Source organism: Sus scrofa, chromosome 6 (assembly GCF_000003025.6).
Source record: "Sus scrofa isolate TJ Tabasco breed Duroc chromosome 6, Sscrofa11.1, whole genome shotgun sequence".
Lineage (NCBI taxonomy): Eukaryota > Metazoa > Chordata > Mammalia > Artiodactyla > Suidae > Sus > Sus scrofa.
Window position 1 is genome coordinate 124,034,322 of NC_010448.4, and position 18,191 is coordinate 124,052,512.

General features: G+C 33.4%; 1 long non-coding RNA gene across 2 annotated transcripts in view; it reads left to right on the forward strand.

The window, feature by feature from the left end:
- The window catches only part of LOC110261200, a 173,901-nt gene continuing 156,272 nt past the window's right edge, over window positions 563–18,191 (forward strand). For both annotated transcript variants that reach the window (XR_002345102.1, XR_002345101.1), the window contains exons 1-2: window positions 563–674; window positions 12,181–12,243. This is a non-coding gene — a long non-coding RNA (uncharacterized LOC110261200). The remainder of the gene's footprint in view (window positions 675–12,180; window positions 12,244–18,191) is intronic.

Below are 18,191 nucleotides of genomic sequence, written 5' to 3' on the forward strand. Positions count from 1 at the left end.
ATAGCTTATTAGAGGCTCTATTAGTCTTTTAGGTGAGCTTGGCTGAGTCAAATAGTAGTACAATTTACCTTTCAGTGTCCTGCTTTCATTCCTCACATTCCTCTTCATTTCTGCTTCCTCCTCTTTTTTTGTTTTACTTAAACATTTTTTCCACTAAAATGAAGAGTTAAAATACTAAAGAGTATGAAAAGTAAGTGGGAAGATCTGTCCATTGCACTTATGTAAAGATAAGAGCTTGGGGTTCAAGACAACAGTTGTTTTACGTGAACAAAAATCTGAACAATAATTACATTTGAGTAAAAAGTAGAGTGACAGGTAAATACAGATAAAATGAGTAAAATTGGGGCCTGATTTTGGAACGATCACAAGGAGAAAAATGTTACCTTGACTATAGAGAGAGTTCATTCCTTTTTGAGAATTTAAATTAGGACAAGAGAAGGAAAGAATGTCTGCATGTATTCAGATCCAGAAACAAAGGGAGATAAGATTTTGGAGTAAAGTTCCCTATTTAAAAGTTCAACTGGCAGTGAGTCATCCTGCACAGTTACAATGAGCTTTTGTACTCACCAAGTGGCTTTTGTACAAAGATCTCATAAGGCAAAGAACTGCAAAGAATACCCATTTTCATTTTAGGCAGATAACAGCTAAATCAGAAAGAAGAGGCCAGAATAGAGGTAGGTTTTGAATTCTTCATTATTGCTGCTCAATAACATTTTTTACATTAAAAAAAGACTTGTATTTTACATATAATTAAATGCACAGATTTGAGGTGCAAAATTCAATGAGTTTTGAAAAAATGATCACATCCATATAATCCTGATATAATTCTGACCTCTTTCAAGATAGAGAACATTTTGTCTTTTCACCTCAGAAAGTCCTCTTGACTGGAAAGTTAATTTACACCCTCTTCTCAAGAGGCAGCCACTACTCTGATTTTTCCTTTCATCAAATATTAGTATAGTCTGTTCTAAAATTTAATATAAATTAAATCATGCAATATATACATTCATATTTATGGCTTTTTCATTTATTATATTTTTTTAGAACCATATTAGGTTGAAAGAAAAATTATAAGATAATACCAAGAATTCCCATATATGTCGCAGTTACTTTCCTCTATTATTAACATCTCACCTTGTTATGGTAAAATTTTTACAATTAAAGAACCAATATTGATACATTATTATTAAGTAAAACAAATTCTTTATTCAGATTTCCTTATTTTTTTTACCTAATGTCCTGTATAGGGTATCACATTAAATTTAGTCATGTCTTCTCAGGCTTCTTGGTTATGATGTTTTCTCAAGCTTTCCTTGTTTTTGATGACCTTGATATTTTCTAAGATTAGTAGTAAGATGTTTTATAGAATGTTTTCAATTGGAATTTGATGTTTTTATCATGATTAGAATTTTGTGTTTTGGGGAGGAAGACCATAGAGGTAAAGTGCTGTTTTTGTTATATCATATCAAGGATACCAGTTTTCAAATGACTTACCATTACTGATGCTCACTCTGATCACCTACCTAAGGCGATGTTTGTTCGGCTTCTCCACTGTAAAGTTACCCTTATTTCCTTTTCAGTATAAAAACTAAAATTTCATCTGTTTTAATTGCATATGCCAGTAGTTTGTTCCTTTGAATTATGAAGTAGTGTTTCATTTTGTGATTAAACTGCAATTTATTTAGTCATTCTATGTTAATGAATATTTGTGTTTTTACATTTTGGACATTTTATGAATAATACTGCTCTGAACATTCCTGTAAACACTTTCTTCTGGACATATAAGTTTTTATTTCTCTTGGGCAAATGATTATAAGTGAAATGGTTGTATCATAAGTTTAATGTACATTTTACTTCTTTAGAAAATGCTTCACCAAGTCACAATACAGTTAAATATTTTATACTTCCATCAGCCACATAGGAAAGTTCCAATTGTTTCCCCAATTCACTAACTCTTAGTATTGCGAGCCATTTTAATTTTAGCCATTATAGTAGGAATGTGCTGACATTTAATTGTTGGTTATTTTATTCATATTTTTCTGACTAATGTCATTGAAAATTCTTTCATATACTATTGACCATTTATATTTTTTCTATTTTACTTCTCATTTACCATGGAACTACTTTTTCTCCTCTCCATTGGATTTCATTGACAACCTTGTCAAAAAACCATTTTAATGCCTAAGAATGGATCAATTTCTGTGTTCTTTATTTCATTTCATTGACTTACTTCGGAATCAAGCCAATATTACACTGTCCTGATTGCTGTTGCCTTCCAATAATTCTTCAAATCAAGTAATGTAAATCCTGCACATATGTTCTTTTTTTAAAGATTTTTATTCTTCATTTCCTCACATTTCCATATATATTTTAGGACCTACTTGTTAAGATCTACTAAAAATGTGTTTGGACTTTGATTGGAAGTTTATCGAATCCGTTGATAAATTTGGTAAGAATCAATATTGTAACTATGGAGTTCCTAAAAAATGATAGCATATAACTCTCCATTTGTTTAAGCATTACTCATTTCGGCATTACTCATTTTCTTTTAGCATGGGTTTATAATTCTTAAATTTTTTATGATAGTTAATTTACAATGTTCTGTCAGTTTCTGCTGTACAGCAAAGCAATCCAGTTATACATATATACATTCTTTTTCTCATATTATCTTCCTTCATGTTCTGTCACAAGTGACTAGATATAGTTCCCTGTGCTATACAGCAGGATCTCATTGCTTATCTCCTAACCCCAAACTCCCACTCTATCCCATTTCCTCCCCCTCCGCTTTGGCAACCACAAGTCTGTTCTCCATGATATCATTTATAGGTAGAATCCAATATTTGGCACATCTGAACCTTTCTACAGAGACTTACTTTATTTTATAACTTTGAATTTTATGTTTTATTTTTTATTTTATTTTTTAAAAATTTGTATTAAAGTATTGTTGATTTATAATGTTCCTTCAATTTTCCTCTGTATAGCAAGGTGACCCAGCCACACATACACACCCATTCTTTTTTTTTTTTTTTTTTTCCCTAACCCAAGAGATTGGACACAGTTCTCTGTGCTATAGAGCAGGACCCCATCACCCATCCATTCTGAATGTAACGGTCTGTATCTACCAATCCCAAACTCCCTGTCAGAACCCTTCTCTCCCTCCTCTTCCCTGGCATTCACAAGTCTGCCCTCCACGTGCATGATCAGTTTCTATTATGTAGATAGATTATTTGTGCCATAATTTAGACTCCACATATAATTGATAACATGTGGTGTTTGTCTTTCTCTTTCTGGCTTTTTTCACTTAGTATGAGAGTCTCTTGTTCCATCCATGTTGCCTCAAATGGCATTATCTTTTTCTTATTTATGGCTGAGTAGTATCCCATTATATATATGTACCACATCTTCTTAATTCATTCATCTGTTGATGGACATTAGGGTTGTTTCCATGTCTTGGCTATTGTGAATAGTGCTGCAATGAACATAGGGTTGCATGTATCTTTTTGAATGAAAGTTTTGTCTGGATATATGCCCAGGAGTGGGTTTGCTGTATCATATGGTAGTTCCATATTTAGTTTTCTGAGGGAACTCTATACTGTTTACCATAGTGGCTATACCAATTTACATTCCACCAACAGTAAAGGAGGGTTCTCTTTTCTCCACATCCTCTATAGCATTTGTTTTTTGTTGACTTGTTAATGATGGCCATTCTGACTAGTATGAAGTGCTACTTCATAGTAGTTTTGATTTGCATTTCTCTAATAATTAGTGATGTTTAGCATTTTTTTTCATGTGCTTGCTAGCCATCTGTATGTCTTTGGAGAAATGTCTATTTAGGCTTTCTACCCATTTTTTGTTTAATTTTTTTGTTGTTGTCATTGAGTTGTATGAGTTTGTATATATTGAAGATTTAAACCCTTGCTGGTTAAATCATTTGCAAAGATTTCGTCCCATTCTTTGAGTTGTCTTTGCATTTTTTAATGGTTTCCTTTGCTGTACAGAAGCTTTTGAATTTAATTAGTTCCCATTGGTTTATTTTTGTCTTTATTGTCATTATTCTAGGAGGTGGATTTTTTAATTATATAACTTATGTGAACATTTTGCTTTATAGTCTGAAGTTTTTCAAGTATTTGTAGATTTTTTGAGAATTCATTTTCTTGTTTTTGTTGCTAATATATAGACAAACATACAATTGATTTTTGTATACTCACCTTTACTCTTTTTTAAAATGATTTTTTTTGTTCTTGAAATATTCCTTGATTTGTAGAATCCATATGATTTTTTAACCAAAATAATAACCATCATTGTTTAAAGATAGTTTTACTTTTATAATACCTCCCCCTTTGTTTTGCTCAATAGGACCTCCACTATAATGTCAAAAAGGTATGCAAGGGAAATCTTTGCCTTGTTACAAACATTAGGGACAAATTACACAATTATTTTACCACTAAGTAAGATGTTAGGTGTAAGTTACTTATAAATCCTCTAAGATTGGTGAATTTTCCTCTATTCCTAGCTTGCTGAAAATTCTAACAACAAATATGTGTTAAATTTTACCAAACACTTTTTCTTATGCATTGAGATGACTGTACAAATTTACTCATTTATTTTGTTAATGTATTAAATTACATTTTTAAAATTTTTTTAAATTTATTTTTCAGCTGCATTTGTGGCATATGGAAGTTTCTGGGCCAGAGATTGAATTCCAGCTGGAACAGTGACAAATGCCACAGCTGCAACAATGCTCAATCCTTTACCCTTTGTACTGGCCCTGGGATCAAACTGGTGCCTCCACAGAGACAAGTCAGATCATTAATTCACTGCACCATTATGGGAACTCCACTTGATGTTTTTATTATTATTATCATTATTTTAGTTGTTTTTCAATGTTTTGTCAATTTATGCTGCACAGCAAAGTGACCCAGCCATACACCTATATACATTCTTTTTTTCTCTTTATCCTCCATCATGTTCCATCACAAGTGATCAGATATAATGCCCGGTGCTATACAACAGAATCCTATTGCTTATCCATTCCAAATGCAATAGTTTGTATCTACTAATCCCAAACTCCCAGTCCTTCCCACTCTCTCCATCTCCCTCTTGGCAAGCACAAGTCTGCTCTCCATGTCCATGAGTATGCTTTTTTTCTGTAGATAGGTTCATTGTGCTGTATGTTAGATTCCATATGTAAGTGATATTATATGGTATTTGTCTTTCTCCTTGTGACTCACTTTACTTTGTATCCAAGTCTCGATTTCCAATCATGTTGCTGCAAATGCCATCATTTTGTTTTCCTTGATGGCTGAGTAGTATTCAATTGTTTATATGTACAACTTCTTCTTAATCTGTTCATCTGTCATTGGACATTTAGGTTGTTTCCATATCTTGACTATTGGGAATAGTGCTGCAATGAATATAAGGGTGCATGTATCTTTTTCAATGAAGTATTTGTCTGGATATATGCCCCATTTCCATGAAAAATTTCACCTGATCATGAGTTACTCCCTTTACGTTATTTCATTCCATTTTTTAACATTCAAAAATATATGATTATATATTATCTTTGGTCTGTATTTTTCTTGTCTGATTATGGTTTTCAAAGTTGTGCTAACTTCAAAATGTGAGTAGCAAAATATTTCTTTCTCTTTTTTCTGTAAGACTTGGTGTAAAATTCATTTTATTTTTTTCCTTAGATATATATCAAATTTCAACAGACAAACCACTAGTGACCTGTTTTTTAATGAGAAATCATTTACTATAAATTTCTTTATTACATAAAGGATTTTTTTAGTTTTTCTCTTACTCCTTAAGTCTACTGGTAATTTGTTTCTTTCAATAAATTAAATTATGCCTTCAAAGATAGAGAATATATTGGCATAAACTTAACTACAAATTCCATTATTATAATTTTAAAGACTATGGACATTATCTGCTTTTTCAGCCTAATCAATCTTCTTAAGCAGTATAATTTTATTAATTTCTCTATTGTGTGTTTAAATTTTTTTTCTACATCATTGATTTATGATTTCTTCTAGTTACTTAATTTGTATATTCTATCTACTCTGGATTTAACTTTTGTTCTTCTTTGTGTAGCTTCTTAACATAGAAATTTACAACATTAATTCAATCATTTGTTTTTCCCAACTATAAACATTTGGAGATATAAACATTACTCTAAACATGATTTTAACTACATTCCGGAAACTATGCTATTTTTTTCATTATTTTATTATTATTATTTCAAAATGTTTTCTAACTTCTTTGAATTTCTTCTTTGACTTACACATTTTGAAATTCTTAAATTTCAACTAGGGGGTTTATTCTTTTGACCAAGAATGCAGACCTTTTTGTTGAATACTCCTTGTATACTTGAAAACTCTGATTTTTGTCTGTAATTTCTATAACATCCACTTAGGTCAAATTGGTTAGTAATGTTGTTTGAGCTTTCTACATTCTTAATGACTTAGTCTATTTTTCTATTAATTACTGAAAAAAGAGTGTTAATATGGCCAAGTTAAGTATGCCTTTTTGTATTTCTCCTTTCAATTATTTTTGATTCATTTAATTTGAAATTATCTTATTAAGAGTATGGACACTTAGAATTGTTATGTTAACTTGATTAATTGATGCTTTTATAGTAATATTTCTTTCTTACTGGTCATTTTCCTTGTCTGAAAAATGACTTTATTATTCATTAACAGAGCTATTTTAGCTTTCTTATCATCGTGATTTTCATGGTATCTTATTTCATATTTTTATGTTCAAGTTAACTGTGTTTTCCAATTTTAAATTATTTCCTGAAAATATTATACAGTTCAGCCTTATTTTTTGACCCCAAAATCCTGTCTTTTATTTTCATTTTTTGGTCGGTTTTTAATATAATTATTAGCATAATTTTCTCATCTTTCTATTGGTTTTCTATTTCTTTAATTATGGTTGTACTTTTTAGTTAATTTTATGCACTATGAAAATTTCATATGCCAGAGATAAGAAACCTATAATAGTCCTTTTTGTTTTACTTAATAAAAATCTCTCTCCCCCAAAAAAGTCATTAATTTTGTAGACGAATAAACTCAGGACATTTATTTGTTAATTATACTTCAATAACACTAGATTTAAAGACCAAATAGATTTAAGATAAAATAATTAATGGTACATAAATTATAGGTATATTTTAAATAAAATAATTCATGATACAGAAAACGTAGGTACTTTCTAAAGAGGACAATTTTTTTTCATATATATTCAAACTGTGTGGCCATCATTTTACTGATGTTCTCGTCCCCAAAGAGATAATTCATTCTGGATATTTCTATGCTAATATATATATTTAAAATATTGAATTGATATATATGCATCATTTCTCATACACAGTTTTTATGTAAGTTAATGAATGCCAGTTTTTCTGAAATTAGGTTATTATAAAAATATTATGATATTGAGGAGTTCTTCTTGTGATTCAGTGGGTTAAGAACCTACTAGTATCCATGAGGATGCACGTTTGATCTCTGCCCTCACTCAGTGGGTTAAGGATCCAGCATTGCAACGAACGCAGCGTAAATCTCAGATGAGGCTTGGATCTGGTGTTACTGTGGCTATGGCATAGGCTGGCAACTGCAGCTCTGATCCGGCCCTTAGCCTGGGGAATTCCATATGCCATAGGTGTGGCTTTAAAAGGAAAATAATATTACGATGTTATGTTTTTAATGATTAAAGGAGATAGAATTTAGTTTTAACACTTTTTTTCTAGTGAAATTTGACAGATTTTTTTTTTATTTTAAAGTTTTAAATCTAGAATACATTTTTTTTGTTGTTGCTGTTGTTTCCATTTTACAGCTGCACCTGCAGCATGTGGAAGTTCTCAGGTTAGGGGTTGAATCAGAGCTGCAGCTGGGGCCTGTGCCAAAGTCATGGCAACACAGGAGCAAAGTCACATCTGCAACCTATGCCGCAGCTTGTGGCAATGCTGGATCCTTACCCCACTGAGCAAGGTTAAGGATCGAACCCACATCCTCACAGAGATAACATCGTGTCCTGAACCTGCTGAGCCACAACAGGAACTACTGGAATACATTTTTTGAATGTATTGTTGTACAAAATGACACTTAAAGTTTTTGAGCTGTGTGCCTAATAAAAACAACATAAGCCAGAGTTTTTATTATTCTGTTTTTATGACAATAGGCTTATTTGCAAATTCATACAATTTAGAAGATGAGGCTATTCAATACTATGCAGTGCCTTAAATAATCCAGCAAATAAATACGACTTTTATGAAATCGAATTGCCATTGGGAACTATATAAGCCTGTCATCTATCTTATTGTTATATACTATGTTTCTTGTACTTTAAGAAGAATATCTTACTTCTGTGCTAGTAATTGTATTTAGGAGATGACCCAAGGAATAGGAGTAAGAAAATAAGAACTGTTAAGTAGAAAGTGGGGAAGTCATTATAAGTGTGAGCCTTTGAGATGAACACCATGGCTCATAGGGGCCAGAATCACCCAATAAAACAGAATGTCACCCAAACTTTAGTTCCTGAAGGATAGGACATGAAAGCTTTTATACACTCACTGGTTGAAAGCTATTACCCTTACCCTTCTAGATTTTGTTAGTACACAGAACAAGTGGGGCCCCAGAACATAGGGAAAACATTTAGGTCTAAAGATTTATAGCAGGATGGGAATTTAAGCTGGCACTAATACAACTAAAATCAGAAGGACAATAGCCTATCTAATTCTAAGTCTACATGAAACTTTGATTCAAAAGCTTGGCGAAAAATATTAGCTGTTAAAGAAATAGAAAGACAAAAGATTAAGAAAACCATATTAGATTATTTTAAACTACTACAGTTAGGAGTCTTATATAAGCACTAAGATAAGAATAAGAAAGAAAATGTTCCTAGGACAGCATTTGCTTTTTAGGGCCTGACCTGTGGCATGTGGAATTTCCCAGGCCAGGGGTCGAATCAGAGCAGCAGCTGGCTGCCTAGGCCACAGCCACCACAATGCCAGATCTGTGACCTATGCTGAAGCTTGTGGCAATCTCAGATCCTTAACCCACTGAGAAAGGCTGTTATCAAACTCACGTCCTCTTAGATACTAGTTGGCTTCTTAACCCATTGAGCCACAATGGTAATTCCAGGACTTGCTCTTAAGAGGAAGTTATTATACCTCAGGCTATGAGGAAATTCACCCTGCACGAGTACTAACTGAATTTAGCAAATACGAATTTTGGAAAAGCAAGAGGAGGCTTAGGAGATGCAAGTTGGAAATGTATCAGCATGAATAGTTTTTGTTTTTGCAGATAAACAAGAGGAAACTATGGGGAATTCAGGTACAAACAATCAGAGCTTGATCATAAGAGTTTTGATATATCCAAGAGAAAAAAAATATAGTTGACCTTGAACAAAGTGGGATTAGTGGCCCAGAACTTCTGCCCAGTCAAAATTCTGCATGTAACTTATAGATAGCTTCTGTATCCATGGGTTCCTTTAAGTCCCTGTTCCAAACCCATGGATTCAACCAACCTCAGATCCTGTAGTTTTACTATTGGATCCTTGGTTTTACTATTGGAAACAAACAAACAAACAAACAAAATACCTATAATTGAACCTGAGTAGTTCAAACCCATGGTGTTAAAAGGTCAACTGCAGTTTGGAAATTTAATGAAAGTCTTTGGGAGAGAAAAAGAGAGTAAAAACAGGAGAAAACTAAGGTTCTGCTTTGCAGAGTAAAGCTAAATGGGAGTGTGCCATTACATACAACATTATTAAAATTTAAGGATTTTTTTCATAATATGTATTACACTGTCACATATAGATTTCATTCAATCACTGACATTGAATGCATCATATGGATTTAAGATTTAAGAAAACATTTAGATATATCATTACATTTTCATTGTATATTGAGTAAAATCAACAAACAACAGCCAGCCACCGTCAGTATATATACATATATACGTAATATATGTGTTAAAATATATACTTTGTTTTATATAAATGTTTTGTTTTAGAGAACAATAGGCTAAGATAATTTTTTTTTCTCTAATTTTATGCCCACACCCATGGCACATGTAAGTTCCCCCACAACTGGGACCTATGCCGCAACTACAGCAACACTGGGCCAGGTTTGAACCTGCACCTCTCAGTAATGGGAGCCACTGCAGTCAGATTCATAACCCATCCTGTCAGAGTGGCAATTCCAGATAAAATACTTTAAGTTCTCCTTGGAAATAGACATTTCCTAAAATATGTAAAAATAATTTAATTATAAAAATTTCAAAGATAATGTATGTCATTACACTAAGCTATTAAGCAATGTTCAATATTGATGATAAAAAGTGCAAATAGTAAATAGTTATAATTTAAAATTTTGTGCTTGACTGGAATTTGTATATTAAATTTCCATACTAGAATTGGTTCTAATTTCTTGTTAGATCACAACATGAACTAGTCCATTGACTATGGTTGGATATTAACTAAATTTTGAGAATATTCTACCACTGACACCATGAACACACGTACTTTGTTTCCACAAGGTTTGAGTCATAGCCACTTGTCCATACACACTGCAACTTAATGCATTCTAAATACATTCTCAGGTAAATATTTAACCAGAAAACATTCAAATAATGAAGTATCCCTCTGAATTTAAACATAAGTACAATTTCAATAGGGAAGAATGGTATCCTTAGGTTAACTTAGCTGTTCCTTTGTTCTCATTTCTAGTGAGTGCCAAACCTCAGAAAAAATGAGCTGGTCTCAATTTAACTCTTATGGAGGGTAAAAACCATTATAACATTTCACTGCCCTCTACAGGATGCAAATGTATGTTCTTTGAAGAGAAGTTTCCTTCTTGCATATAATTTGAAAATAAGACTAGCAAAGATCCAGAATTTAAAACAACAGTGGCACAGCAAAGGAGGGTGGGGGAGATGCAAACTGAGTTCTCTGTAAAATTAATGAATTTGTGAAAACATACAGTACCCAGCAAGATTCTCCCAAACTGAAAATAAATAGCAATAAAAATGCCACAGTGTGATAAGGTGGCAATAACACATGAGAGATTTTATGAATCGTTCAAATGAGGGGGAAGAGAGAGAAAAGAACAGGAGAAAGGGAGGGAAAATGTTACTGAAAATGAGCGGGTGTTATTGTTTGATCATTTTTTTCTCCTTTTTTGACTGTTTAATTTCACTTGATTTGCAAAAATGAAAAGTATCTGCAAAATGATGAATTAATTAGACGTTGTGAAATCATATTTTTTCTAACAAAGAAAAAAAGAATTCTATCCTTATAAGATCCCATCCAAAGCCTTCACTCTGCACCAGAGTAGGTTTTGAAAGTCATTTATGTAATAGCTAACAAAAATGTACTCAGCAAAACACCGGGCTTCTAAACACAGGAGATAATTATGTTGGAAGAATGATATTCCATTGCCATTTTCATTTTCAAGATACATTTATTCTCCCTGTACACAGTGTAGAACAACCAAACAGATATTAACATATATTGTGTAGGTGTGCGCCTTTAGAGTGACAAGGTACAGGGAGTTCGGCTGATGGGGATGAAGGCGGAGCAAAAAACAGGGAAGAAAGATATGCTGCATTCTATTGCATTCTATTCCTGGCGTATATATACCACCTGAATGGTATTTTTCATTATCTCCTGCACTGGGAACATTCTATTATTCCACTGGGAAGTCATAGCAGAAGAGATATAATTATCAGCAGAGTAATGGGGATGCTCTTGCTAATGGCCAGCTATTCAAATATCTCAATATAATCGTCCTGCCCAATCTCTCCCCATTGCATACTCTTCTGGAGAAACTCATCATTTTTTCCACTTACTCCAGCATAATGAATTCATTTTGCATTTTCTTTGTGAGAAATTAAGAGGAATCGCAATATAATGTGTTGACATTTGAAATTCTGCATAGAAAAGTTTAGGCTGGCAATTTAGTTTAATCGCAAGCTAGTAGGGAGAGGATGCTTATTAAATTAGTTCCCTGTATACAGAATGTGTATTTTCTTTGTAAAGCTTTGCCTTTGTATCTGAGTTTGAACTTTTTTCTCCCATCTTTAAAAATCCCCGTTTTCTCAAAAGAAAAGATAATGTGTCCCCAAGCGAAGCACTTTGTTCTTTGAGCTTTTTTTTTTTTTTTTTTTTTTTTTATAGTTTAAATTGTTGACACCAACGATGAACATTGAGTGGAAGTCCTTGGGAAAAGTGAAAAATAAGGTAAGTGAGAAGATGCCTTTACAAAAAGCCACCAAAATGTGTTTTCTCTTCCTTCCTTCCTCCCGCCTTCCTTCCTTTGTTTCTTTTTTCTTTCTTTCTCTTTCTTTTCTATTCTTCCCTTCCCCCACCCCCAACATTAAACTATCCATCTGGTCACTCTTAGGAAAAATTAGATTGAAGCCATTTTTCTGCTTATTTGCTCAAATCTAATTTTGAATAACCATTTCAATATTTTATGCCTTTTATTTTTTTTAAGAGTGTCAACTCATTTTCTCTAATAGGACTTGTAAACTTCTAATAAAGCAGGCTTTCCACTTTCTCTAGAGAATGTCAGATATCTGAGCAGGTGATAACATGAACAAGTTAAAAAAAAAACACTATTGGAATCATTGAATTGGAAGATAGTTTAGCTTTCCTCTCATCCTATCCTAGAAGCTTAGCCAAATTCTAATATTTGTGGAGTGGGCAGCAAGACTAAGCATGAAACCTGTGTTGTCAGTTGATGGGGAGCACATAGATGAAAAAGGATGACTTTTTTTGATTATCTTCCTATCACGTCTCACAGTCTTGCTTTTATTTGATCCCTCTAAAGTGTTTCCATATCCAAACAAATATTGTGTTCATGTAGGACCATAATTTATTGACAAAGACTCATTTAGGAAAATATATTCAGAGCAAGTACCCATTCCTCTAATTTCCTTCAATCCTTTCTGAACCACACACAGATTACAACCACTGTCTCCTCCCTGAACTCATGGGAGGCTTCTGGGAAAGTTTCAAGGGAAAGACAACATGGTCTCCACTTCAGCAAGGGCAAGTAAAAGTCATCTTTAGAAACCAAAATGCATCCAGCATTATTTCTCTGGAGTTTGAGAGCACCAAAGTCCTGGCGCATCACTGGCTCTGCCAACATTCAGGTCACGTCTTACTCCTCATCTTATGGGAGATACTAGAATTTCCTCCACATCTTTTACAACCCTTGACTGCCAAGGCTAGGCCTGGCCATTCCAAGTTCTTCTTAAAATTTGTCTAAACATTTACTTTCTAATCTCAGTTAAAATTATTTTCCAATATTTTACATCAATGTGCTATCGGATGTCATTCTTCTCTTTTCACTCTGTGTATTATTATCAATAATAAAACCCACTGCTATCATTTCAACTGTCAAATAGATCTACCACCATAATTATTATTATAGGGAATTTGCCACTTTGTTTGGAAAATTATCTATTGTTCTAAAATGCTGGGTTTTCCTGAAGAAAGATGGTTACATCTTTCATAATAAATACATGACATAAAAAGACACTGTTTCAATTTATGTTTGGTGATCTTCCATAAGCTAAAGGGAACTGAAAAGGAAATAAAAGGAACTGAAAAGGAAATAAAGAGAAAAAAAAGAGTCCATTACAACTCTAAACGTGTGACAATGAAATTGCTCTGTATGTGTATTATTAAATAACTGATTGTGATGCATCAGGATTTTTAAATTCCAATTCATAACTTATTTTTTATTACTTACAGAGAAGCTAAAGGATTCAGGGAATAGATAAGTGACTACAAAGGTGTATGTTTGAGAACATGCTCATCAAAAAAGAAATTCTGGTTTATAGTCTGAAAGAAAGTATGTTGTTATATAGGAAGAACACGATCAAAAGTCAGCAGCCTGAGTTCTAGTCTTAAATCTACCTCAAGTTAACTAGCTTTGTGACCTTGAGGCTGTGAATCATGAAGCCTCCAATTCAACCATAAAATGAGGAAGTTAGATTTGATTGTGTATAATACCACTTCCAACTTGAAGCAACTCTAATTGCATTATTTGGACTTAAAAATATCTTTCTGAAAACCAGGCTATTAAAGGACAGTAGACATAAATTATTATCCATAGTAGTTTCATTTTAAAGGATTCATTTTTAAGAAGTTTCTAATAACAGGTAAAGAGGAGGTAATGTAATTACTTAGAAGGAGGTTCAGTGAAAAAATATGGCAAATGGGATCAAGGAATCCATCATTAGAGATTTATTGAATGTCTATTGCCTTAAATATTATGAAAGATTAAAAATATTTTAAAATATTGGAAATAATCTCTATCGTTAGTGACCCCCTGTTTAGGGGAAGGGTGAAGTATAACCCTTTCTAAAAATATGGAGCAATGAAGTGGCAAACAGTATAGTTTTATGAAGATGTACAATAGAATTTCAGACAATGACATAAATGAAACAGTATTATGGGAACAACTAGGGTCTGATAAAAGTTTTAGAATGATTGGTGGCACTAAAATGAATATAAAAGAGAGCATTTCTCAATTCAGGCGGAGAGAAAAGACAGGGCACTCTGTGCCAGACTTCACACACCTCACTGAGAGATTGCAGGTGGGTTCTATAATGCCATGTTCAGTGATATTGGCTATGCAAAGAACAATCCCTAGATATGACTGGAAACCTTGTATGGTTCCAACATATTTTGAAAGAATTTATAACAATGGATATCAATGGTCCTAAATTTATAGTTGGCCAAAACAGAGAATCTGTCAAGACACCCAAACCAGAAGACTTTCCTTTTTTAAAGACTGTGCTATTGAGCTGTTTTTTTGGAATGACGTAGAATATACTTCCTTTATCTACAGATATAGGTTCCTAACCAGGGCAATTATAGAAGAATGTGTACTTTCCCAGGAAAGTTTTATTAAAAATAAAAAGCAAGTGTGGACTGCAAAAAAAAAATCTGCTTAACCCCAGAAATATGTGTTCCAAGTCTTCTGCCTCTTTAAACAATAAAAATATTGCAGTTTATAAATTTTGGGGAATCTACAGTTCTAACATTCTAAGACCCTGAGGTAGAAATCAGTAAAAAACTCTTAGTGGCACTGGAATTTTAGCCTGAAAATAAAACAGGTACTTGACTCTATTTGAAAATGTTAGCTCATATTTCCAAATCTTCTCACTCATCTCGGTGATCTAATTTTAAGTAACATTAACAGTTTTTGCTTTAGGAAATCAAAGAATAATCACACATTTTGCAGAGTTTTTCCAGCCAGCCCTCTCTACTTATGCTAATCAATAAACATTTTTGTCAAATGGGATTTTAAGATATATCACCTTACAGTTCCAATGGCTGTTGATTTCTTAGAATAGTAAGGATTTTACTGCTGGAAAACCCTCTAATTGTGTGTGCATGTGTGTGAATATGTATGTTGATGGAATTTGGTAAGTTGGGGTGGAAGAAAACATTTATTTAATTTTTGTCCTCTCATCTAAAAATATATATATTTTGCCTTGAGAGATTCTTATAACAGAGCAGTCAGTACTATGCTCTTTTCTTTTCAGAAAGAATGACACACTAATTTTCACTTCAAAGCCTGACAGTTTGTAAACTTGTCTTACACCATTAGTTTTGGAAGCCATCATCCAATGTCTTTCAGGGAGAAGTTAATTGTAAATTATATTTGGTTTATGAAAATAGCAAAAAAAATCTGCAAAATAGGAAATAAAGAAAAATAAAGTGGAGTTTTAAGTGTTTAAAAACAAAATTCTCAATTCTAGTGCTATACATGTGTACATTAAAGAAGTAAAAAGACAACCAACTTGGTGAAAAACAGAAGAATATTATCAGAGTTCAAACTTCTTTTTAAGACAAACACTACCAACATACAGTTGGCACATAGAAAATGGATATGTTCCACACACACACACACACACACAAACATACACACACACATACAGAATGGATGCCTACAGTTTTGCTCTAGAATTGAAAGCAACCTAAATTTTTAACAAATTCTATTTACACTTTTGGCAGACTTATGAACTTAATTACTATATATTATTTTCTAAATATAAATGTAAACAGATTTAAAGAGATGATGAATAGAAACCCAAATCTTATCATATAAAAAATTTCTTTGCTGCTATTTTCTGTTGGTCTTCATAATTTCCTCTTCATGCTATGCTTAATATGCTCCCCAGATGAAACCAATATTGGTTCTTTCAGGTTGTAAGAATTAACATATGTCTTTTCTATCAAAGGAAGTCTTGGTTACTCCATTTTGTTCCTGCTTCATCTGAAACACCCTCCTCCACCCCCCTCTTTCCCTCTTCTCCCAGTAACGATCTGTTTCAAATTAGCCAATGGAGAAGAATGTGGGCTCTGACCTGACCAATAGGAAGGGGACAGGTATGAAGGATAAATGGGGAGGGACTTTTCTTCTTGGCATGAGCTTTTTGAGTACCCGCACCTTTCTGCAAAAGTAAAGAATCTTGTCAAGATCTCCCTGTGTACATGTGTCTCACTTTACAACACTGGTGATCTGAGCCAGAGTCATTTTAACTCTCCAACAAGGTCAGGTGTCAAATTAGGTATTAGATCCACTGTGTGACATTGCTTCTTACTAGAGGCTTCTTACATTGATGATTAGGGGACCATAAGATCACAGAATTGGGGGTTGGAATAGGTTAATTCTATTTTAAACTCTGTTGCTACATTTGGTCTAGATTCTTAAAGATTTTGCCCAATGACGTTTAAGCCCTTTTCCATTCCTTGCTATTGCCATCCTTATTACAACTCAAGGAATGGTAACTGCTTACTTACGGTGCCTAAAAGTGAGGCAACATAAACGTTGATTTGCAAACAACATTTTATTTACTTCCTGAAACATTACTTTGAGGAATTATTGATTTTAGAGATAAGGACTCTGACATTACATTACTTTTCAATGTTCATAACTCTGAGAAATTAGAATGAGAATTCAGGGGCTTGTCAGGCTAGAGTATCCAAACTCTTCCTCATAGCTCCCCCTGCCCCGTTTTAGGAATCCTGGAGGAATATAAGTTCAGAAAATGAAAAGGGTTGGCTGCCCTTGATGGTTCATGATAGAGTAGAAGTTGAATGGCACCTCAGTGATACATTCTCATTACCAAGGGTGAAATAAATCTGAGTAATGGCTTGTTCTCAAGAACAAACCTAACATGTGTGAGAACAAATTTAAAGAGTGTACACCTGTGAGTTCCTGTCATGGCTCAGTGATTAACAAACCTGACTAGTATCCATGAAGATGTGTTTGATCCCCAGCCTTGCTCAGTGGGTTAAGGATCCAGAATTGCCATAAGCTCTGGTGTAGGTTGCAGATGCAGCTTGGGTCCTGTGTTACCGTGGCTGTGTTGTAGGCTGGCAGCTGCAGCTCATATTCAACCAGCCTGGGAACCTCCGTATGCTGCAGGTGCAGCCCTAAAAATACAAAAGACAACAACAACAATAATAATAATAATGTATACATGGAGAAGAAAAGTATAAACCAAAATAACTTAGAAATACTTAATGTAAAATCCTGCCCTTAACTTTGTTTCTTTCCTCTTATCTTCCCCTATTCAGTGAACTTGTAACAAAGAATGACAACTTATCTTTCTCTACATCTAAGATTATTATGTTTATTGGAAATCATAACAAAAGTCAGTGCAATATTTATGGAACCAAGATGCAGCATTGAATTACAGAGTGAGAAAAAAATATATATATAACTAAAAAGAAAGCTGAACAGAAAGCAAATCCTGGGAATCATGTAGTCTAATCTTGCTCAGAAATGTGGTCTTCATGAACTGCAAGAGAAAACTAAAAATAGAAAGTGTGGGTTAAGTGTGTGGGATATATAGCTTTAAAAAACAAAAGAAAAGAAAGAAAGCTACTCACAGCTTAAAGCTTTAGAAAACTCTCTCTGCCACAAGATCTGAAAGAATAAATTACATCAAGAGCTGTTTTAGCGTTTTCTTTATTTGGGGGGAGTGCAGTATGGATTGATTTGGAGTGACCTGATTTAAAAGCCTTGGCATTCTTGGAAACAGAACAGTTCTATTGCTCTATCTTCCTCCTCCACTTTCTCCTCCTTAAATACAAACACAAAGCAGTAACTTTTATACAATCTGACTTCTCAATTCTTGTCTTCTTATTTTCTCAACACA